This window comes from Gossypium raimondii, chromosome 6 (genome assembly GCF_025698545.1).
Source record: "Gossypium raimondii isolate GPD5lz chromosome 6, ASM2569854v1, whole genome shotgun sequence".
NCBI classification, from domain to species: domain Eukaryota; kingdom Viridiplantae; phylum Streptophyta; class Magnoliopsida; order Malvales; family Malvaceae; genus Gossypium; species Gossypium raimondii.
The window spans coordinates 15,877,073-15,903,187 of record NC_068570.1 but is presented as its reverse complement, the minus strand read 5'-3'; the positions used below and the strand labels follow the sequence as shown (position 1 = coordinate 15,903,187).

The 26,115-nt window shown below is 34.4% G+C and overlaps 1 non-coding gene across 1 annotated transcript; it reads right to left on the bottom strand.

The window, feature by feature from the left end:
• Positions 1-10,230: 10,230 nt before the first annotated feature.
• LOC105771511 (uncharacterized) lies at positions 10,231-10,664 on the bottom strand. The gene is made up of 3 exons (XR_008196795.1): positions 10,587-10,664; positions 10,446-10,507; positions 10,231-10,305 (listed from the first exon to the last, which is right to left on the bottom strand). It is a non-coding gene; the product is annotated as an uncharacterized LOC105771511 (transcript).
• Between the last annotated feature and the right edge of the window lie 15,451 nt (positions 10,665-26,115).

Genomic DNA, 26,115 nt, shown 5'->3' with positions numbered 1-26,115 from the left:
ATTCCCAATGAGATAATATATTTTTTTTAAATCAAGAACATACCTGACATTTGAAAGTGTCTGAATAATTCTATCGTACATCTTAATTTGTACTGTTTTGATTTTGGATATTTTACCTTGAATCTAAGATCCATTCGAAAGTAAGATGAGAGATTTAGCTCATTGAAACCAACAAGTGTAAAAAAATAGAATGTCGGTAATGACAATATATCACAAAGAAAAGAGAAATAAAAATAAAGAACACACAAATTTTTACGTAGAAACCCTTTTGGGAAAAAACCACGGGCAGAGGAGAAGAAAATTCACTATGTCGAATTCGAATGATTACAAGAGAAGTAGACTATGTCTATTTATAGGCTTGTAAAACCATATTCTAATAGGAGTGTAGTAAGATTAAAACACCTTATTCTAATCAATATCAAATAGATGGTGTTTAATAAGGTTTAAAAAACCTTATTCTAAAATAAAATAAAAGAAGTATAATTCTTTAGGGATTTTACTTTTATTTTATTTTACCACTATATTTTATTTAAATAAGGATTTGAGTCACTTAATTCTAACAATCTCCACCTTGACACGAATTCTTAATGAACAAGTTCTTCATCGCGAACTCTCAACGAACAAGTTCTCCACCTCTTCTATAAAACCCCTTAAGGGTTTAACTTCAAAAATGAACACCAACCAAGTCTAAGCAATGCTCAAACTTGGTTATAGGAAGTGACTTAGTCATCATATCTGCAGGATTTTCATGAGTACTAATTTTGCTCACAACAATATCACCACGAGCAATAATATCACGAACAAAATGATACCGAACATCAATGTGTTTGGTTCTCTCATGAAACGTACATTTGATCTTTTGTAAGGAAGATGGCACTCGAACTGTCACAAAATACTGTATTGATTTGAAGGTCTTCATTGAGTTAACTAAAGAGTCCCTTCAACCAAATAGCTTCTTTACAAGCCTCAGTAATCGCCATGTACTCAGCTTCAATGGTAGATAAAGCAACTGTAGTTTGCGAAGTAGCTTTCCAACTGATTGCACAACCTCTGATTGTAAAGACATAACCTGTGAGAGATCTTCTTTTATCAAGGTCTCCAGCAAAATCAGCATCAACATACCCAATGACTCCATCTCTGGTTCTTCCAAACTGTAAGTAAACATCAGTAGTACCTCTTAAGTATCTTAAAATCAACTGAACTGCTTTCTAATGTTCTTTACCAGAATTTTCCATGTATCTGCTAACTGCACTGATTGCATATGATAAATCTAGACATGAACAAACCATAGCATACATGAGAGATCCCACTGCACTAGAGTATGGAACATGTGACATGTACTCAATCTCATCATCTGATTGTGGAGACAAAGCCAGTGAAAGTCTAAAATGGGCTGCTAAAGAAGTACTAATAGGCTTAGCATTCTGCATATTGAATCTGAAAAGAACTTTCTCAATTTACCCATTCTGACTTAGGTACAATTTACTTGCTTTTCTATCTCTGAGAATCTCCATACCAAGTATCTTATTTGCTGGTCCCAAATCTTTCATCTCAAATTCTTCACTTAGTTGGGCTTTAACATTTCTTATCTCTCATTTATCTTTCGCTGCTATTAACATGTCATCAACATAAAGGAGTAGTTACACAAAAGAACCATCATTGTTTTTCTTAAATTAAACACAACTGTCAAAACTACTTCTTTTGAAATAATGAGAAGTCATAAAAGAATCAAACCTCTTGTACCACTATCTTGGTGACTGTTTCAAACCGTAAAGGGACTTTTTCAGCAAGCAAACATAATCCTCTTTTTCTGAGACTATAAACCCTCTGGTTGTTGCATGTAAATTTCCTTCTCAAGTTCTCCATACAAAAATGCAATTTTTAAATCTAACTGCTCATGCTCCAAATCATGCATGGCCACAATACCAAGCAAAGATTGAATCGAACTATGCTTCACAACTGCGGATAACACATCTATGAAGTCCACTCCTGAAATTTGACTGTAACCTTCTGCAACAAGCCTTGCTTTATATATGGGTTCTTCAACTCCTGGAGTCCTTTTTTTCTTTTCAAAGACCCATTTACAACGAACAACCTTTTTACCTTTAGGAAGTTTTACAAGATCCCATGTTTTGTTTTTGTGGAGTGATTCCATCTCCTTTTGCATAGTAAACATCCATTTTTCTGAGTCTTCACAGCTAACTGCATCAGAATAATGAGATGGCTCTTGGTTTGCATCTATATCTTCAGCCACATTTAAAGTATAATTAACTAGATCAACCTCGACATACTTCTTTGGATGTTTAATTTCTCTTCTAGTTCTGTTTTTGGCGATAGAGTATTATGGTGAAGAAGTAACTCTATTCTGAATTTTTGTACTGGCTTGAGGAGTCAACTCTGTTGTAGATTTTGGATTAATCTGATGCTCTACATGCTTTTGATTTTCTTTATTGGAAGAGTCTTTAAGAGAAAAGTTAGGTAGCATAGCAGTTTCATCAAAAACAATATTTCTGCTAATCACAACTTTTCTATTTTCAGGACATCATAACTTATACCCTTTTACACCAGCTTTATAACCAAGAAAAACACATTTAATGGATCTCGATTCCAATTTTCCATTATCAACATAAGCATACGTAGGACACCCAAAGATCTTTAAATCAGAATAGTCAGCAGGATTACTAGACCATACTTCTTATGGAGTCTTTTTCTCAATGGGAACGAATGGAGATCGGTTGATCAACAAACATGCAGTAGAGGTTACTTCGGCCCAAAATGATTTTGGTAAGTTGGCATTTGACAACATAAATCGAACCTTCTCTATGATCGTTCTATTCATTCGTTCTGTAACACCGTTTTGCTATGGAGTATGATGAACTGTCAAGTGTCTCACGATCCCTTCTAACTTGCACAATTTATTAAACTCATCAGAATAGAACTCTAAGCCATTGTCTATGCAGAGGTATTTTATTTGTTTTCCCGTCTGTTTTTCAATCATAGTTGTCCAAGACTTAAATGCAGAAAACACATCGCTTTTTTGCTTCAGTAAGAATGCCCACACTTTTTTGGAAAAATCATTAATAAAAGTTAGAATATAATTAGCTCCACCTCTCGAAGGCACTCTGGATGGCCTCTACAAATCAGAATGAATATACTCTAACGTTCCCTTCGTGTTATGGATTCCTCTGGTGAATTGAACTCCCTTTTGCTTCCCAAAAACGCAGTGCTCACAGAACTTTAGTTTGCAAATTCCTTGCCCATCAAGAAGTTCTCTTTTGCTCAATTCTACCATGTCATTCTCACTCATATGCCCTAGGTGCATATGCCAAAGTTTAGTAATATCATCATTTGACAAGGAAGAGGATGCGACAGCTGTATCACCAGTAGTAGTAGAACCCTGAAAAACATATAACTTGGCAGTCTTTCTCTACCTTTTCATCACAGCAAGGGAACCTTTGGAAATCTTCAAAACCCCACATTCAGTTGTGTATTTGTACCCTTTCGAATTAAGAGTACTCAACGAAATTAAATTTCTCTTCAATTCTGGAACATGTCGTATGTCACTAAGTGTTTTGACAACTCCATCAAACATCTTAACTTTAATTGTTCCAACACCTGCAATTCTACATGAAGCATTATTTCCAATCAAAACAACACCTTTAGACACTGTTTCGTAAGTTGTAAACCAATCCCAATTGGAACTCATGTGAACGGTGCAGCCTTAATCAAGGATCCACTCCTCGCTCACTTTAGAATTGTTGACAGAAGTGACTAGAAGTTCACCATCGCTGTAGTCTTCTACAACATCAGCTTTACCAGAATTTTCTAGTTGTTTTCCATTTTGATTTGCAGCCTCCCTTTTGATCTTGTTTTGTAGCTTATAGCACTCAGATTTAATGTGCCCTTTCTTCTTGCAGAAGTTACAAGTTTTACCTCTGTTTGAAGACTTCAATCCACCCTTAGATTTACCGCGAGGATTCTGTTCATGTGTCCTTCCACGATCATCATCAACATTCTGATCTTGTCTCCCACGAACAATGAGACCTTCTCCCTGAGAGCCAATTTTAACCACAAGATGCTTCATCTTATCATACGAGGTTAAAGAATCATAAACCTTATCAACTGTGAGAGGCTCGCAGCTATATAAAACCGTATCTCTAAAGGTTGAATAATACAGGGGCAACAAACAAACTAGAATCAACCCTAGATCTTCCTTATCATACTGAACCTCCATGACCTCCAAGTTTGAGAGACTTTCTTTAAAAACTATTAAGTGTTCGTACACAAACGCACATTTCTCTAAACGATGAGTATAAAGACGTTGTTTTATATGTAGCTTGCTAGTTAGAGTTTTCGACATACATATTTGTTCCAACCTCTTCCATAATCCAGCGACGTCTTCTCCTTCATCACATCCTGTAAAATTTCGTTAGACAAATATAGATGTAACTGTGTTAACGCCTTTCGATCCTTGCGCTTCTTCTCTTCCTCTGTCAATGTTGAAGGCATCTTATCTACCCCTAGCAGGGCTTCCTCTAACTTTATCTGTGCAAAAACTGCCTGTATCTTTATCTGCCACAATGCGAATCTAGTGTTGTGATTCAACAGTGAAATTTCATACTTCAAAGAAGTCATTACCATGATTGAGATGAACAACCCAGAAGCTCTGATACCAATTTGTAAAAAAAATAGAATGTCGGTAATGACAATATATCACAAAGAAAAGAGAAATAAAAATAAATAACACACAAATTTTTACGTGGAAACCCTTTTGGGAAAAAAACCATGGGCAGAAGGGAAGAAAATTCACTATGTCGAATTCGAATGATTACAAGAGGAGTAGACTATGTCTATTTATAGGCTTGTAAAACCATATTCTAATAGGAGTGTAGTAAGATTGAAACACCTTATTCTAATGAATATCAAATAGATGGAGTTTAATAAGGTTTAAAAAACCTTATTCTAAAATAAAATAAAAGAAGTATGATTCTATATGGATTTTACTTTTATTTTATTTTACCACTGTATTTTATTTAAATAAGGATTTGGGTCACTTAATTCTAACAACAGGAAGTTATCACCTCTGCCCTTGGCTACACTAGCATCAACAAGTTCAACTTTCTGCTTATCTTTCTCCTTATTTTCGGCATCCCTTTTGATTTTTTTTAAAGTTTCCAACATTCTGTCTTAACATGCCCACCTTTTTACAATAATCACAATATTTTTCACAATTTTTGGATTTGGACCTTGCTTTAGACCTGTTTTGATTTGTCTTTCTGGTTTGTTGTCTGCCTCTTGCAACTAGAACGAGAGATGATCTCTCTCATAAATTTGAGTTTCCCTAAAAGTTTTATTTAAAGAGGGAAAGAAGCATAAAAAAACATAGCTTGATCTTCGTCACTAATCTTTACTTCGAGACCCTTCAAGTCATTAAGAAGGGTAACAAACTTTCTAGTATGAGTTATGATGGACTCACCTTTGGCCATTATGAACGTGTAAAGAAGTTATTTTAATATTAACCTGTTGGCCAGATATTTTGTCATATATAAGGCTTCTAGTTTCTTCCATAACGTAGACGATGTTTTCTCCTTGAAAACCTCTTGTAATACATTATTCGTAAGGCATAATTGAATAGTGGATAGAGCCTTTTCATCGAGCTCTTCCCATTCTAATTAATCCATATCTGCGGGATTCTTCCTTGTAATAACCTTTTTCAGACCATTCTGAACCAATATTGTCGTCATCCAAACATGCCACAAACCGGAATTTGAAATTCCGTTGATGTAACACCCCTTACCTAAGACAGTTTCCGGAGTTGAGCATGAGGCAATACTTGACTTAACTTAAAAGTTCGAGGCATAAAATTTTACTTTTGAAATTAATTTCACTATTCACAAAAAAGCTGTCCACTCGCGTAAACTCGAGCTACGAAACTCGAAATTTAGATCCGTAAATTTTCCCTGAAACTAGGCTCATATACCATTTTACCATAAATTTTTAATAATTTTTGGTTTAGCCAATTAGTACAGTTTATTAGTTAAAGTCTACCCTGTTTCACTGATCGATTGTCCTAACCTCTCATCACTAAAATTTAATCATCTCATTGTACAGACTTCATATGGTGTTCTCACTTGTTTCTAAAAGAAATAGACTCAATAAGGAATCTAGAAATATAAATTAATACTCATAAATATTTTTTTACAATTTTTAATGATTTTCCAAAGTCAGAATAAGGGATTCCAAAACCACTTTGACCTTGTCTAACTAAAATGAAAATTTCTTAGAATAAATAATTCATTTGTCTACACTTTTATTTTTTTATGAAAATAGTCTCAATAAGCTTTAATTATATATCTCATACACCCTCTAAATTGTTTTCTACTATCCTTGGTGATTTTTCAAAATCACGTCACTATCTTGTCTCAAACCGATTCACTACCAATTTTTACTTTTTCATGATTTCTATGCATAATTTATCACCTAGACATTTATAACAACAAACACCTTCATACTTAGCCATTTTAATAACTATTCATCATCAAATATTTACATATCATCTTTTGGTCATAATTTAAGAATATATAATCGAAATGACTAAGTCCCTAAACATGCCATAGCTCGAAACATTTATCGTCTTAAAATACCAAGTTGTGGTGGTTGATGGTGTGAACGCTCTCCGACGTCTTCAAGATCCCGACTATGCTTGATAATACTATATGAAAGAAAAAGAAATAAAAGAAGTAAACATAAAGCTTAGTAAGTTTACAAGTAAATAAATAACAACATTTAACACAAATAATGATATGCAAGTATCATGTTCTTAAATTTCCTCTTTACTTACTCACATTTACTTGTTTATTTACTTACCTATTTAGATAGCTTAAGATTACAACTTACTCTTCTCTTGCTGAAATATTGGTTTTCACTGATATCATAACATATTCTTAACTCTTATAACTCACCTGAAGTTGCTAATTATACTTTTACTTGAACTTCCATAGAACATAATCTGTTTTCTAGCCCGTTGAGCCACATTGGAATAATAAGGATACTTGGGTCTCTTTTCTGATAATAACATGCCAAAGCCATGTCCCAAACATGGTCTTACATGAGATGTTTCTTGTACTGCCAATGACATACCCCAGATATGGTCTTACATGGGAGTTCTCATATCGGTGCCCATGCCATGTCCCAGACATGGTCTTACGGGGGACCTCTCATCTCGGTGCCAACGCCATGTCCCAGACATGGTCTTACATGGGACCTCTCATAACCTCAATGATGCCATGTCTATGTCCCAGACATGGTCTTACATGAGATCTCTTTACCCAAATGTCATGACATTTGTATCCAATACACTCCTAATGTTTCAACGAGGCTTTTATCACTAATTCTCTGTCATCTCACACTTAAGTCAACATTAAATAATTTAAGAAATAAATGCATAATTTTTGGAAAATAGCAGCATTAATAATAATTATTAAAATCTTACATTTATTTACCGTAAACTTACCTTGGTACAAAAATGTGATCAAATCAACACTTTAGTCCTCAATCTTTTTCTTTCCCCGGTCTAGCTCCAGATTTCGTTCTTCTTGATCTATAATAGAAATTTTAGATTATTTAATACTCACATTCATCAAAACAATCATTGACTCAATTTTGGAAAAATTATAATTTTGCCCCTAAACTTTTACATATTTACACTTTTGCCCCAAAGCTCGGAAATTAAACTTCATCTCTTAGTCTTATGTTTTATAACATGCTGAACATTTTTCCCTTCTATGACAACATCAAATTCTTACTCTAACACTTATGAACATTAGGTATTTTTGCCGATTTTGTCAATATACTCGTTTTCACTTAAAATCAACTAGCAAAAGTTGTATAACATAATTCCTAGCTTCATATTATACCATAAAACATCAAAATAAACATATTTCAACTATGGGTATTTTTCCAAATATGAACCCTAGGTTAAATTATGGCTAAAATAAGCTAAATTAAGCTACCGGAATTCCAAAAACATAAAGAACATTAAAAACGAGGCTTGGAATCACTTACTATGAGCTTGAGAAAGTGAAGAAACCCTAGCTATGACTTCCTTCAAGTTTTAGCAGCAAGCAAGGATGATGAACACAATTTTTACATATTTTTCCCTTTTAATTCAATTTATTTACTAAATGACTAAAATGCCCTTACTAAAAAAAATCCTATTTCACTTATCTCATGTCCATTTTTGTCCATCACTAACTAATGGTCTAATTACCATATAATGACCCCTAATTTATAGTTCCATAACAATTAAATACCTTTAAGATATACAACTCAACTTTTGCACTTTTTACAATTTAGTCCTTTTGACTAAATTGAGTGCCCAAACGTCAAAAATTTTGAACGAAATTTTCACAAAATATTTCCGTGAAATTTTAGGCCATAAAAATATAGTAAAAATAAAATTTTCCTCATCGGATTTGTGGTCCCGAAACCACTGTTCCAATTAGGCCCTAAATCGGGATGTTACAGTTGAACTTCTTAATATCAAACCTTGACACTTCTATCTCTGAACGGGTTGATTACAGAAATAGAACTAGCTCAGATACCAATTTATAGAGGATAAACCCGGCTAAGTAAGTAACAAAGTGATTAAAATAAGAATAAAAAAGTCCGAACACGCAAAATTTACATGTAAAAAACTCCTGAAGAGAGGATAAAAAACCACGAGCCAAAGGAGATTTCACTATAATAAAGGTGAGAAAAAATATGGAGAGAATTAAAAGAAAAACCCGATGCCCCACAAGAAAAACCGTTAAAAAAAAAGAACAAAATTCTCTCAATCTAAATAATTTTTTGTTAGAGTAACTTAGGCCTATTCATATGTAGAAATTTGTAGCATATATGACTACAACAACTCTAGGTTAATTAGAGCTTAAGTGGGAAACTAAAATAGAGCTTAAATAAGAGAATAAAAGCCAAAAAAATTTGATCAAAATAAAAGACATTCTTACACACTTTATTTTGATTAAATGTTGAATTTTAAGAATTGTTAATGTTTGTTAAAATTCTTTGTCAAATTTAGGATTGTTACAATATCATTTTTTCTCAAATGGCTACCAAATGAGGATTAAAAAAGAAGAATGTTAGAGGAGTGAAATTGAAAAGTAGAGGACTGAATTCTTGAAAATGAAAGTACAAAGAATAAATTTTAAATATACAAATAGTACATAATTTGGAGCATATTGTAACATTTAAATTTTAACTCCATAATTTAGGCAAAAATAGTTAAATCAACTCAAAGCATGGGACATAAACCATACTAGTAAAATTTAAACCTATACCTCTAACATCATCTGCTTTTTTATCATGATTTTATGAAACCAACTTTAGTAGATTGAAGTCAATAAGGCCTTGGCTTAGTTGACAAAAGTGGAGGCCTTGGTTCTTAAATACCTAAGTTTGAGATCCACAATGCACAATTGAAATGTGTAGGTCTCTAAGTTAGATGCAATGTTAAAATACATTACACTTTCAAAAAAAGAACTCATATTCCTATCCTAAATATGACATTGTTGAGAAGGATTGCCATAAACATTGAAAAAGTTATTTACATTCTGTAAAAGATTTATTGGTTCCACTAGATGATAAAAGAACTTGGACATAATGTTAAAATTTTCATTCATTGTATATAAGAAAAAACTCATTTATTTCTCACCATAATAACAAAGCGAAAGGAGCCTATTAATAAAAGATGAGATAGGAAATTCAAAAGTCCCTTCAAAGGCATATTCTCCAAGAATAGGTTTAGGTGATACATATTTGCTAAAGAAAATAACTTTTTTAGAGTTCATTTATCATCATTTTAAAACATTGCATTAATAAAAAATCATAAGTTTTGTAAGGAAATCATAGTTTAAATTTCCAAGTTCTCAGTCCCCTGCATAATAAAGAAAACCCTGTATGTTAGATTTTATACATATAGTTGAAAAATGGGTAAATTATTTCATGCTTATTTAAAGACCAACCTCTAAATATCTTTCTTTGCTTTGCTGTTCCATTGCTAATTGATTCTACGCAAAAAAAAACAAAACAAAACAAAACAATCTGTTTACTTTCATGCTTAATACATTAATGCATTAAACCTTTTTTTCGGACCCAAAATTTTAAACTTTATTATCATAATATATATAAATTAAAAAGAAAGAAGGTACCTTCCTGTTTCGGAGTCCATTAAGAGATGCAATGAGATGATCCTCCATAAACTTTATTTGGTTTAGGTCCTCAACATTTTCTGGGTATTTCCAATCCCTTCATTGGAATATCACAAAATCATTATTAGAATATTTGATCATCTATTATACCACCATTCATTTGGTGATATGTGCTTAATATCGACAAGTGACATTTGTGTACATAATTAAAATCTTTAAATACTAGAATATTTCAACCTCAGTATCTTTCTCTTCTTAGTAAGTTTGTCCTTCAACTCTTGTAGTTGATCTTCATATAACTAGAGAAAAAAAAGGATTTAAAACTAATAAAAAATATAAATTTTTTTGTTATGTTCTCAGCTTTAGGTACCCATTTACCTTGAGGGTATCAACATTATTGTTACGGGGCAGGCTTAATGGATCAAACTCTGACTCCCAATTTACATAAAATTTCTTCAACATCTTCATTAAAAAAATTAATTTTAATTGTTAAAGAAATGAAATTGTAAAATAAAAAATCCCTAAATTAGGACTAGGTAGCGAGACATACCTCCAATGTATAGGCCCTCCTGGCAAAAAAAAAAAAAAGAATTTTTAGCTATTGAATTCTTTTTTAGAAAAGGAAAAAACTATGTTATTAACATTATTTACCTTTCCTCGCTCTACTTAATGGCATATTCGAGACTTTCTGAAGAATGCAATATAAGCCACTGTTTTGACCAATTTTTTCAAAAAATAAAATTTAAAATTTTCTTTAAAAAAGTTAAATCAAACATAAATAAGAAAAAAGAAACTATAGTTTTAATTGTAAAATAAAATAAAAATGCTAATAGTGATAAGAAAAAATAATAAAAAAAGGAATGAACTAATTTACTTGGGGTCTTGACCAACAAAAAGGGTTGGTTTACCGGAGGGTGAAGAGAGTAAAAGAACAACTTCAACATCACACAATATCGAGAGCTCTTTTGCTTTCTTAAGAATCCCTTTTTTTCGCTTTGAATATTTTGCTTGTCTTGCTTTCATGTCTTCCAATCTTTGAATTTTTAATTTTCTTCTCCCCATTTTTGTTTTCTCCGTGTTTCTTTAACTTCTTTTATGGATTTTAGAGTAAAATATAATGGTGTTTATAAATGTAAATAAGAATTGTAACCATTTATGATAAGAATTTATGATGATTTAAACTAATTAAATGTCACAAGATTTTCACATTTTTCGAGCATTTTTGTTGAATCATGAACCCAGGTATTGCCAAAAGTAGAGAAAAGAATTCAGTTTTTTTTTTCTTTTCTTGCCTTATGTTCTTTGTTGTATTGTACTTTCCATTTAGAGAAGATTAAAATTGTAGATGCCATATGGGGATGGGACCATATAGAGTGCTTTTGTTTTTCGTTAAATCATGTTATTAGTTTACGTATTATGCATAAAATGTGAATTTAGTCCTTTTTTATGTTAATTTGGTCAATTTTACATAATATTTTATATTATATTATTTTTTATAAAATTAAATAAAATATTTTATAAAATTAAAATCTATATTATAAACAAGGTTAAATCACCGGTTTCAAATTTTGGTGCCATTGCAAACTTAGAAGGCATAAATTCACAGTTCCTCGCATGATAATAGACTTGATCATGGGTCAGACCATCAGTCCAAGTCTGAAGGCCTACCCGAAAACTGAGTGGGTTTGGGCAAAATATAGGCCCAAAAAATGGGCATGGAAAAAAAAATAAGGTTCGTTGTAACGCCCCAAAATTTTGAATTTCGTTATTGTGAAAATATGACACAAATATTTGTCACCTTTAGTGGTTATATGTTCTAAGAGTGTTTGGGAGGTCCCAAGTTCGAGCCTTCGCTTGGGAAAATTTTGGTATTTTGAATAAATTAGGCATTACTGTTGTTCAATAGGCTTTTATTTGATTGTTGGGTAAATTACATCAGAATGAGCTTACTGGTTTGGTGGTTAAATGGTGTGTTATTATAGTGGTCTTGTGCTCGAATCCTTATACAAGAAATGGTATTATTTCTCTGCGATTTGGGAGTAGGAGGAGGCTCAGACTGGGGAATTTAGTGTTCTCGTCTTAACAATAGTTAAACACAGGGTTAGTGTTCGTGGCAAGTTGGGTTTTTGTTCATTCTTGGTTGTCAATTCGCTTGTAAATCTATTAAATTGATGTTGAGTATCTTGATTATAGGCTTTGGAGTGCTCGGGGACTATTTTAACATCAAACAAAACTAGATGTGTACCCGAAACGAAAAAAAAGGATTCGACAAAAAGCTAAAATTACTTGCTGTTTGGAGAGCAGCAGTAGGCTAAATTTGAAAATTCACTATAAATTGTGGAAATCGAATTACAGGATGAAAAAACCATGGAATTAAAGCTTATTGAGTCTAGTTTCTCATAGAAGAAACGGTGTAAGAAATGGAGTTTTAAATAATGAGGTATAATAAGCTTTGTGAGACATGGTCAGAATGAATTCCGGTTCCCTTGTTTTGACGTTGGAAAATAATAAAAAATTCGATAAAAATAATTAGGGGTTAAAATTTACATGTTTAAATTATTAATGGGTTATTTTAAATAGAAACAAATGGAAACATCATCCAGATGTTATACTAAGAGATAATTAATTTTTAGCAAAGAAGGGACGAAGCTGTCAGACAACAGAATAGGGGTAGTTTTGATGATTTTACTGTACTTATTGGCTGAACCAAAAATTCTAAAAGTTTTATGGTAAAAATGTATTTGAGTCTAGTTTCAAATACATTAAGAGAATCTTAATTCAGAATTCTGTAGCTAAAGATATAAATAATTTAGTAACAGTGACTCAAGTAGACAACTTTGAAGGAGCATATAAGTAAATAGTGAAAACATATATGAATAATTAACTAGCACGGGTTACATTAAAAATGGATCACATGGCCAAAGCCAATTTGGGCCGAGTGCACCATATGGGCGTGTGAGCCCATTTTTCTAAAAAGTTCAGTAAGGTTGCATGGGTCGCCCAAGTCGACTGTGGACTTACTGTACGGTCGGTAAGCTTTATTTAGACCCTTATATGTGTGATTTGTCTGTCTGATTTCTATACCACACATGAATTATGGTATCTGAATGTATGTACTATTAATTGCATAATGGCATGACATATTTTGCATGTTGCATTGCATCGGGGTGGGTTGATGTTATTTGGAGGAAGTGTCTGAAAGGCTATTAAGCCTGTTATCTGGCAGCTCAGCTGCAACCTTCTGATTATGTGCCGCATTTTGGTACATCATGGTATGTAGGGATGGGTGGGTTGATTTAATCCCCATATGGTGTGTAGGGTGGGACGGAGATGGTATGTAGAGGCTGGTGGGTAGGATTTTGATTTACTGTATCTGTATTTTGCAACTGGTATAGGTCAAGGCCCTAATGTATTTCTGAGACTGTATCTTAATGGGCTAAGGCTAAAACTGATTCTGTGATGGACACAGGTCAAAGACTGTATCTAACTAAATTCTTTTGATCATATATATGCATGTTTTCCGTAGGGATTACACACTTAGTTTGTGAAAACGCACCCTTTCTCTATTTAATTTGTACAGGTAATCCCCAAACTTGACGAGTCGATACAACAGAAGACTCGATGTTGGCCATAAATAAATTTTAGACTGTTTTCTGTTAATGCCTAGAATTTATTACTTATTTGGGGTTTTTGATGTATTTGCTGGACTATGGACTGGTTGGCTTTATATTTGGGACTTTATACTGTTTTTTATGATTTTTTTTAAAAACTACAACTCCACAAAACACGATTTGTTTTCTAAAAACTAAGATTTTTCATAAATAGAAATGATTTTTCCCTAAATTAATTGGTTACAAAAGCTTTCGCTAAGTGACAAGTTTTAAAGCAAATCAACTAGTTTTTTTTGAATTAAATAAAAGCTAACTTACTGTAACGATCTTTAAACTCGACAATCTTGTCTTCAAACCCCTTTCCATGGACATCGTCAGCTTCGGCCATAATATCTAGGCTGGGTTTGGGGTGTTACATTTAGTGGTATCAGAGCCAGGTTGAAAAACTCGGCTGTGGATTATGGGTTTGATAAAAATTGGGCTTTCAAAAAAAATAATTGATTTCCAAAAGATTTCAAATGTTTTTACTGAATAAGTGGTACACCAAGTCTCTGGCGCCGATCTGGTAAGTATTCTGAACGATGATTTGTTTTAAACTAAAACTACTATAGGTAGTAAACTGTACTGAAAACACTTTAGTTAGTGTATATTAAAAATTATAGAGAAACTAGAAACTGTAGTGAGACTGCGATTTACGAAAACGAACTTTGAAGAACCAATACTATTTTACATAAAACATTTGTTAATCAACACTGGAACTGTAACTGATTCATAAAACTTATAATACCAGATAAATTTGATTAGATATGAGCATAAAAGGTATCTGCACACGGGGTACTAGAGGCCGAGGTAGAGGCGTAGAAGGGTTAGAGCTGAGTCATCTTTGTTAAGAAGCATGCAGAATCTAAATACGAGTGAGACGCCGGTTTTACTTGCTACAGAGACTGGGTCTCATGATCGCATGGCCGGGGACGACGCCTTGTCCCAGCCTATACTGAGGATATTAGAAAGGGTCGCTAGGACCAACATTGGATCTGGGGGTTGAGGGTCGGTTACGGAACTACTCCAGTCCATTAGGCTGAGCTATTCAGGGGTGTCACTGGAGTCACCCCTAACGTGGCCGAATATTGGATGGAGGCCACAGAAAGAATCATGGACGATCTGGACTTTACCCTTAAACAGAAATTAAAAGGGGTTGTTTCCTTGCTTTGCGGTGAAGCATACCAATGGTGGCTGACCGTTAAGGAGGGCACTCAGCTCGAACGACTGACTTGGGATTTCGATAAGTCATCTTTTCAAGGTAAATATGTGGGGGAAATCTGTTAGAGTTAGCAAACTATACAGGGATGATCCTTTAGAGGTTCAAGGGACAGTATTTCTGGCTGATTTGATGGAGCTTCTGTTTGGGGAGTTTGATATGATATTGGGGATGGATTGGTTGGTCAAGCATCATGCCAGTTTGGACTGTGCGACTAAAAAGGTTGTATTGAGAACTGAAAAGGGTATTGAAGTAGTTGTGATTGGGGAACGTCGGAATTACTTGGCTAACATTATCTTTGCACTGGTAGTTGAGAAACTGGTTCACAAGGGGTGTGAGACATATTTGGCCTACGTAAGTGTTTCCGCTTCGTGAGACTCTACTTTTAAGGACATCAGAACTGTGAGAGATTTTTTGGACGTCTTTCCTGAGGAGCTACCGGGTTTCCTCCAAATTGGGAAGTGGAGTTTGGGATTGAGCTTCTCTCTGGTGTCTATTGCTCCCTATTGAATGGCACCGACGGAGCTTACGGAGCTCAAGGCTCAAATTTAGGAGTTATTGGATCGTGGGTTCATCTGCCCTAGTGTGTCCCCGTGGGGAGCACCAGTATTGTTTGTTAAGAAAAAGGATGGATCCATGAGGATGTGTATCGACTACCGACAACTAAATTAGTTGACTATTAAGAACAAGTATCCACTTTCGAGGATTGATGATTTGTTTGACCAATTTCGAGGGGCGTTTCTATTCTTCAAAATTGACTTACATTCTGGGTATCATCAGTTGAGGGTTAAGGAGGCTGATGTATATAAGACGGCATTTAGGACTCGTTATTGTCACTACGAGTTCCTAGTGATGCCATTTGGACTGACTAATGCACAGACAACTTTCATAGATCTGATGAACCGAGTGTTTCAGCCCTACCTGGATCGGTTTGTAGTGGTGTTCATCGATGACATATTGGTTTATTTGTAGACTAAGGATGAGAATGACGAGCACCTTAGGATTGTTCTTCAGATTTTGAGGGAAAAACAGCTCGATGCTAAGTTCAGCAAGTGCCAGTTCTGGTTACGTGAAGTAACATTTCTGGGTTATGTGGTGTCTGCTGAGGGGATTCGAGTCGATCCTTGAAAAATTGAGGTTGTATTAGACTGGAAGCAGCCTAAGAATATGTCTTAGATCTGCAGCTTTTTAGGGCTAGCAGGTTATTACCGACGGTTTGTGGAAGGATTTTCATTGATCGCAGCACCCTTAACTAAGCTATTACGTAAAGGTGTACCGTTTGACTGGACTAATGCGTAGCAAGAGAGCTTTGAGAAGCTTAAGATCGCTTCGACTCAGCTCTGCTTTTGGTACAACTGAACTCGAAATGAGTTCACAGTTTATAGTGATGCATCATATGTCGGTTTGGGATGTGTGTTGATGCTGGATGGTAAGGTGGTTGCATATGCGTCTCGTCAGACTAAGACACACGAGGTAAACTATCTGAAGCACGATTTGGAGTTGCCCGCCGTAGTCTTTACATTGAAAATCTGGAGGCATTATCTGTACAGTGAGAAGTGTATTATCTACACTAATCAGAAGAGCCTCAAGTATCTCCTCACTTAGAAGGAGGTAAATCTTAGGCAGCGTAGATGGGTTGAGTTGCTTAAGGATTATGATTGTACCATTGAGTACCATCCCGGCAAGGCCAATGTGGTGGCCGATGCGTTAAGCCATAGGGCTATGACCGATCTGAGAGCGATGTTCACTCGATTTAGCTTATTCGACGATGGAAGTCTGTTGGCAGAACTTCAGGTCAAACCGACATGGATTGAACAGATTCGGGGTAAAAAATTGGGGGATAAGTCTCTCAGGTTGTGTTTTCGTCAGGTTGAGAATGGCGGCACTACTGATTTTGGGATAAACAGTGATGGGGTACTTTGTTTCCGCGATAGGATTTGTGTACCGAATGATGAGGATTTAAGGTAGTAGATTCTAAGAAAAGCGCATGGTAGTCCCTATACTATGCATCTCGGTGGGAACAAGATGTACCGAGATCTTCAGGAATCGTACTGGTGGCCAGGGTTGAAGCGTAAGGTTACCGACTTCGTTGCTCGCTGTTTGACTTGTAAGCAGGTTAAGGCTGAGCATCAGTTACCTTCGGGTTTGCTGCAGCCAGTTAAGATACCGTTATGGAAATGAGAGCGAGTAACGATGGACTTCGTTAGTGGCTTACCTCTAACACCCACTAAGAAGGATTCTGTCTAGGTCATCGTGGATCGATTGACCAAGTTTGCTCACTTCATCCTGGTAAGGAAAAACTTTTCTTTTCAGAAATTAACTAAGCTCTACATATCTGAAATAGTGAGACTGCATGGGGTACCTGTCTCGATCGTTTCTGATCGGGATTCTCGTTTCACGTCTCGGTTCTGTAAGAAGCTTCATGAGGCTCTGGGTTCAAGATTAAACTTCAGTACTACTTTCCATCCTCAGACAGATGGTCAGTCAGAGAGGGAGATTCAGATACTGGAGGAGTACTTGCCGTTAGTGGAGTTTGCCTACAATAATAGCTTCCAGTCTAGCATCCAGATAGCACCTTACGAGGCACTGTACGGTCGTAATGTCGCACTCCATTATTTTGGACTGAGTTGGGTGAGTGACGTGTTTTGGGTCTTGAGTTGGTCTGTGAGACAGAGGATAAGGTTGGATTGATTCGGGATCGGTTGAAAGCAGCTTCTGATAGGCAGAAATTGTATGCAGATTTGAAGAGGTGTGAGATCGAGTATTTTGTGGGCGACTTAGTTTTTCTCAAGGCTCGCCATGGAAAAAAGTTCTGAGGTTCGGTCACAAGGGAAAGCTGAGCCCTTGGTTTATTGGACCTTACCGCATTCTAAAATGTTTGGGACTTGTCACTTATCAGTTGGAGTTACCTTCAGAGTTGGACCACATTCATGATGTTTTTCACATCTCGATGTTGAGTCGCTACCTCTCTGATCCCACACATGTTGTTTCTGTTGAGGAGATTGAGGTTAGGCCAGACTTGACCTTCGAAGATGAGCCGGTTCAGATTCTAGAGCGTGATGTAAATTTCCTTCAAAAAAAGTCTATTCCCTTAGCGAATGTTCTGTGGCGTAATCATAGCACTGAGGAGGCCATGTGGGAGCCTGAAGATGCGATGCGTCAGCAACATCCTCATATGTTATGATTAGGTAAATTTTCAAGGACGAAATTTTCTTTTAGGGGGTAGAGTTGTAACGCCCCAAAATTTTTAATTTCGTTATTGTGAAAATATGACACAAATATATGTCAGCTTTAGTGGTTATGTGTTCTAGGAGTATTTGGGAGGTCCTAAATTCGAGCCTTCGCTTGGGAAAATTTTGGTATTTTGAATGAATTAGGCCTTACTCTTGTTCAGTAGGCTTTTATTTGATTGTTGGGTAAATTACATCAGAATGGGCCTACTGGTCTGGTGGCTAAATGGTGTGTTATTATTGTGGAGGTCTTGTGTTCGAATCCCTTTGCAGGCAAGTGTATTCTTTTTTTGCTCAGATTTTGGGATAGAGTTGTGTAATAGGGGGATTCTGAGTAGTGAATGTATAGTGGGAATTAGGGAAGAAGATTAAGGGATTTTGGGGGTTATTGGGATTTTATTTTATTTTTTTCCCATAACCGAATTTTGACTCTCTTTTCCAAAAAATTTCTACCGTCTATTCTTCTCCCTCTCCTCTTGCCGAAATTCTCTGAGTTTTTCCATCTTTCTCTTTTTTTCTTCTTGATTTTTCCATAATCCATTTATTTTCCTTCGTTTTCGCTCGCGGTTGGTGCTCGCTTAGTTTTGGTAAGTGTTTCTCTTCTTTTCTGACATGACTTTCTTAGCGACTGAAGTGGTAATGTTTTTTCTCTACGATTTGGGCGTAGGGGGAGACTCGGACTGATGAATTCAGTGTTCTCGTCATAACAATAGTTAAACGAAGGGTTATTGTTGGTGGTAAGTTGGGTTTCTATTCGTTCTTGGTTGTCAATTCACTTGTAAATCCATTAAATTGGTGTTGAGTATCTTTATTATAGGCTTTGAAGTGCTTGGGGACTATTTTAGCATCAAACTAAACCAGGTGTGTACCTGAAACGCAAAAAAAAAATGGATTCAGCGAAAAGTCAAAATTGCTTGCTGTTTGGACAACAGTAGTAGGCTAAATTTGAAAAATCACCATAAATTGTGGAAATCGAATTAGAGGATGAACGAAATATGGAATTAAATATTATTGAGTCTAGTTTCTCATAGAAGAAACGGTGTAAGTAATGGAATTTTAAATCGTAAGGTATAATAAGCTTTGTGAGACATGGTCAGAATGAATTCGGGTTCCCCTGTTCTGACTTTGGAAAATCATCAAAAATTGGAGTAAAATAATTAGGGGTTAAAATTTACATTTTTAAATTATCAATGAGTATATTTTCAATAAAAATAAATGGAAACATCATCCAGATATTGTACTAAAAGATAAATAATTTTTAGCAAAGAAGGGATGAAACTGTCAGACAGCTGAACAGGAGTTGGTTTGAAGATTCTACTGTACTTATTGATTGAACCAAAAATTCTAAAAGTTTTATGGTAGAAAGGTATTAAAGTCTAGTTTTAAAGACATCAAGTGAATCTTAATTCGAAATTCTGTAGCTTAAGATATAAATAATTTGGTAATAGTGACTAAAGTAGACAACTTTGAAGGAACATATAAGTAAATAGTGAAAACATATATGAATAATTAACTAGCACGGGTTACATTAAAAATGGATCACATGGCCAAGGCCAATTTGGGCCGAGTGGGCCACATGGGCGTGTGAGCCTATTTTTCTGAAAAGTTCAGTAAGGTTGCACGGGTCGGCCAAGTCGACTGTGGACCTACTATAGGGTTGGTAAGCTTTACTTAGACCCCTATATGTGTGATCTATCTATCTGATTTCTATACCGAGCATGACTTATGATATCTGAATGTATGTACTATTAATTCCATAATGGTATGACATATTTTGTATGTTGCATTGCATCGGGGTGGGTTGATAATATTTGGAGGAAGTGTCTGAAAGGCTATTAAGCCTGTTATCTGATAGCTCAGCTTCAACCTTCTAATTATGTGTCGCATTTCGGTACAGCATGGTGTATAGGGATGGGTGGGTTAATTTAATCTCCACATGGTGTGTAGGATTGGACGAAGATGGTGTGTAGAGGCTGGTGGGTAAGATTCTGATTTACTGTATCTGCATTTTGCAACTGATATGGGCCAAGGCCGTAATGTATTTCTAAGACTGTATCTGAATGGGCTAAGACCCAAACTGATTCTGTGATGGGCACAGGCCACAGACTGTATCTAGCTAAATTCTGTTTATTATCTGTATGCATGTTTTCTGTGGGGATTACACATTGAGTTTGCGAAAACTCACCCTTTCTCTGCTTCATCTGTACAGGTAATCCCCAAACATGATGGGTCGGTGCAGCGGAAGACTTGACAGTGGCCACACGTAAATTTTAGACTGTTTTCCGTTAATGCCTAGAATTTATTACTTATTTGTGGTTTTTGATGTATCTTCTGGACTATGGACTGGTTGGATTTAAATTTTGGACTTTATACTGTTTTTTATGGATTTTTTTTTAAATTGCAACTCCACAAAACATGGTTTTTTTTTCTAAAAACTAAGGTTTTTCGTAAATAGAAATGATTTTTCCCTAAATTAATTGGTTACAAAAGCTTTCGCTAAGTGACAAGTTTTAAAGCAAATCAACTAGTTTTTTTTTTGAATTAAATAAAAGCTAACTTACTGTAACGGTTTTTAAACTCAACAATCTTGTCTTCAAATCCCTTTCTATGGACATCGAAAGATTCAACCATAACGTCTAGGTCAGTTTTGGGGTGTTACATTCGTTTTCTAAAAGGGTTGTGCCTCAGGTAAGAATTTGTAACACGTCAAAATATAAGGGGGTTAGAGGAAATAAATAATCAAATATTAGAATAGGTTTGATCGATAAGTTGTTAGTGCACTCCCTAAAGGTCTTATGTTCTATCCATTCCAATTCCATTTATTTTGTTTTAATTTTTAGCAAACAAGGATGAAAATCGTACTAAAATAAATATTATTTGGGTTGAAAACTTAAAGTGTGGGCAACAACCCAATGGATAAGCATTTACTCCCTTTCCCTTGCATAGTCAGGTTTGAACCACCCTAACCTCAAACCACCCCTTTTATTTTTATTCTAAATTTTTCTTTAAATTTTAGGCCCAAAACTTTGGGAAAATTTCTACTGACGCCTTAGGGTTCCCAAACCCTAGATTTTTAATCCAACTTCTCCTAATTGAACTAGGATTCTGTTTTCTCTTCAAAACCGAATAGAATTTCTTTCACCTCCTTATTTATTCTCTTCTTTCCTCTCTTTTACATGAAATTTTACATTCCAAATCCTAGCCAAGAATCGGTAAGTACGCCTTAAATCTCGATGTTTAGATATCGAACCACTATATAACTTCTATCTAACGATAATATTGTGATAAATTAAATGATCTTTCTCAATTCTTGATAAATCTTTCGTTCATGCCATTTAATATTGATAAATCTTGAAAATCGTTATTAATTCTTGCGTAAATGTCGTTTGAAGGACTCAAGTTAGGTACCTTGGATCAGATTGGAACGTGAGTAACGTCGCTTGAGATCTTGAAGACATGTGTCTATTTTTTACAAGAAAATTGGGGCTAATTGTGCCCTGAGATAGGGCCACACGGCTATGTAGGCCACCCCTATAGACCACACGACCCCTTACACGACCATGTTCGCCTGAAACCCTAAGTTTTTCAATTCTCACACGGTTAACCACACGACCGTGTACCCTATCAACATGATCCAGGGCTTCCCACATGGTTCGATCTCATGGTTGTGTGTCTCTTGTAACTCAGAATTTACAATTTTTCCCCTATTTTTTAGATTTTACAATTTTACCCCTATTTTTCAAATTTTACCCTTTTTCCATTATTTTTCAAATTTTACTGATTTGAACCTATTTTCTAGATTTTACAATTTTGCCCCTACTTTTAAGATTATATAGTTTTGCCGCTATTTTTCAAATTTTACAATTTTATCCCCTATTTTACAAATTTTACTGCTTTTGACCTAGAATTTTATGATTTGTTTAGATTAGTTCCCGATATTATGATTTATGTTAAAATCCATGATTGATTAATTTTTATAGTATTTATATAAATATTTGCATAAACTGTGAACAATACATATGACTATTGTACCTAAATGTGGGATTGAAACTACAACATGCCTTATGTTACTGTTAAGCCAAATGCTTAATAAGCATGACTATTTGCTACTGAGTTGATATGCTATAAGCATATTATTTTCTTCTATATTAAATTATAATAAGCATATTGATTGCTATCGTATTATTCTGTTGAAAGCATAATTAAATGCTACCCTATTGATTCGTTTGAGCTTACCATATTGCATTACATTGGGTGGGAAGATGTGTACGGAGCAGTTTATTTGCAAATTTTGCTGTGTACCCACATCCCATTGACAATGTTTATCTTTTATTGCAAATTCGTTGTACGTCCACGACCCATTGACAACTTTTACTTGCAATAATGTTGCGTGTCTACATCCCAGTGGTAGATTTTATCTGCAAAACTAGTGGTGGTTAAACCACAACCTGGTGTGTAGGTGGTTGGAGTTCAAGGGAACTCCCATTGTGGTGTGTAGCAGGGGGAGGGGGTAGAGTCTTTTTTGTTAAGACAAAACTGTATGGCATTCATAAAACAAGTGCATACAATCTGGATTCTCCATGATGACATTTTTATACTTATGTATAATTGTTTTAGTGAACTAAAATACCGATATTCAAAAATTGCTATTATGAATCCTGAGATACTATTATGGTTAATCTGAAATACCGATACTCTGATTTGTTGGTTATCTGTAATTATTTTATGTTATTATTTAGTATGGCTTATTGACTGTTTACAGTGTTTTTATTGTGATGGAACTCACACTGAGCTTCATTCCTCACTCCCTTTTTAATTTTCACCTTTTCAGATAACAAACCAGGTTAGTATGTGGAAACGACATTCAAAGGGGATCGACTCAGATATGTTTTTCTATATAAATATTTTAGATTTATTATTTGATATGTGAATTGATGTTTATGAACAAAGATTAAATGCATAAGAACAATAATTAAATGTGTGTATTTGTGGATACTTTGGCCTTGTGACCTCATGAAACCATTGGATATAGTTGGCATGCCATAGGATTGTGAGCACTCACCTTTGTGTTTTGTGATTTGGGCATTGAAGACCTGGGATAGATTGGATGGATACAAGAATGTTGAGCCAAGCTCTATTCACCATGATATGTTGGTTTGTTGGAGAGTGGTTAGCTTTATTCTACACTTATGTGACATGTTAGACTCTTTTAGTCATTGGTGTGGTGGAGATCCGTATATCCAATGTGTGGTGATAGATCCCACTTTTATGTTTCATGTTTCCAAGTTGTCAAATCATCATTAATTAACTAATACATGAAATTGTTGTGTGTAAATGCATGTGAATATATAAGCGAGACTTGTGGGTTATTAAAGCATGAATACATTATTTTTTCTTGATGAATTATCGTAAAATGAATTATATATATATGAGTTGAGTGAAATTGCATCTTAGAGTATATACTAGTTTTATGAATTAATGAAGCATGAACACATGATTTTGACTCGATTAGAACATGGTTGTGAATGTGCGGTAGTATACTCTTAATTAACCTTTGATATTGTGTATGCTTTGTGGTTATTCCAACATTTACTGAGCTACTTTAAGCTTACCCACTCTTTTCTAAACTTTGCAGATAGTTAGTGTTTTCGGTGTGAACGATGTGGAATTCCAAGGAAGTGGTCCAAGTTAGACTTAGTAATTGAGTAGGTGATATTATTATTTGTTGAAATTTGGAAATAAAGGCAATGTGGTTAGAACTTTGGCTAGTTATTATTATGTTTTTGTTGGTTTAGTATGATTGTGAACTTCAAGAATTTTTACTTGGTAATTATTATTATTTTTAATTGTTATCACCATGATTTGGATCGACAAGGTAAAGATGTTGTGTTGACTATGTTTTGGGTAAATTTGATGCTTGATATTGTGATGGTCAATGCATGTTAGAATAGAGATATGTTGAGCATGCTTAATACTTTGTTTTGTTGTGTTTTTGCAAATCTGAGTAGTGGTATCGATACTCGGGACATATATATCGATACCTCAGAGTTGGATTGTATCTTTGTGAAGTCAGTGGCTTAATTTGGTATCGATACCCATTCACGAGTATCGATACTCGGGGTGAAAATACTGATACCTTTGCACATGTATCAATAAAGTGTTCTTCCCTGTAATGACCTTTTTCAGACCGTTCTAAACCAGTATTGTCGTCATCTAAATTTGCGACAAACTGAAATTTGCAATTTTGTTGAACTGCTCAATATTAAACCTTGATGATGCCATCTCGGAACGAGTTGATTGCAAAAATCAAACTAGCTCAGATACCAGTTTGTAGGGGATAAACCCGGTTAAGCAACAAACCAAGTGAATGAAATAAGAATAAAAAAGATCGAACACACAAATTTTACGTGGAAAAACTCCTCAAGAAAGGATAAAAAACCACGAGCAAAAGAAGATTTCACTATAATAAAGGAGAATAAAAAGGATGGAGAGAATTAAAAGAAAAACTCGAAGACCCACAATAAAAACCCTTCAAAACAAAGAACAAAATTTCTCAATCTAAATAATTTTTTGTTGTGTAAAACCTAGAGTAATTAAGGCTTATTTATAGGTTGAAATTTGTAGCATATATGACTACAACAACTCTAGGTTAATTAGAGCTTAAGTAGGAAACTAAAAATATTGTTTAACTAGGAGAAGAAAAGCTAAAGATAAATTTTGGTCAAAATAAGAGGCATTCTTACACACTTTATTTTTGATTAAATGCTAAATTTAAGAATTGTTAATGCCGTTAAAATTCTTTTCAAATTTAGGATTATTACAATGCCATTTTTTTGTCACATGGCCACCAAATGAGGATTTTAAAAAAATAGGATGTTTGAAGAGCGAATTTAATAGAATAATTTTAAAGGTATTAACAATTGGATATAAGTTTTAAATTCAAAAGTAGAGGACTAAATTCTTGAAAATTAAATTATAAAGAATAAATTTTAAATGTAAAAATAGTACAGAATTTGGAGCATATTGTTTTAAATCCATAATTTAGGCAAAAATAGTTAAACCAACTCAAAGCGTGGGATATGAACCATACTAGTAAAATTTAATCGTATACCTCTGTCATCATCTGATTTTTTATCATGATTTTATGAAACCAACTTTAGTAGATTGAAGTCAATAAGACCTTGGCTTAGTTGACAAAAGCGGAGGCTTTGGCTCTTAAATACCTAAATTTGAGATCCACAATGCACAATTAAAATGTGTGGGTCTCTAAGTTCTACCTTGAGTTGTTGCTTTGTGTGGACTTTAATTTAGATAGTTAATCAATAATTTGAATTGATCCAGTTCTTAATTTGTGCTATAATATTTTGACTGGAGAAATTTATCATTTGGATATATTAGTTTTAATAATAACAATTAGGAACAATGAAGGTGAAAAATTTTAAATTTATTTAAAAATTGTAATATATCTTTAATTGAAGCTAAAACTAAAAAAAATACATGGAGGTTTCGAACCACAATTAAAAACACCTTTGCAATCAAATAGTATTCTTAATTTTATATAAATTTTAAAAACTTTGAATAGTAACAAGTGTTAGATGCAATGATAAAATACATTACACTTTCAAAAAAGAAATCATATTCCCATCCAAAATATGACATTGTTCAAAAGGATTGCCATAAACTTTGAACAAGTTATTTACATTCCATAAAAATTTATTGGTTCCACCAAAAGATAAAAAATCTTAGACATGATGCTAAAATTTTAATTAATTGTATTAAAAAACTCATTTATTTCTCACCATAATAAA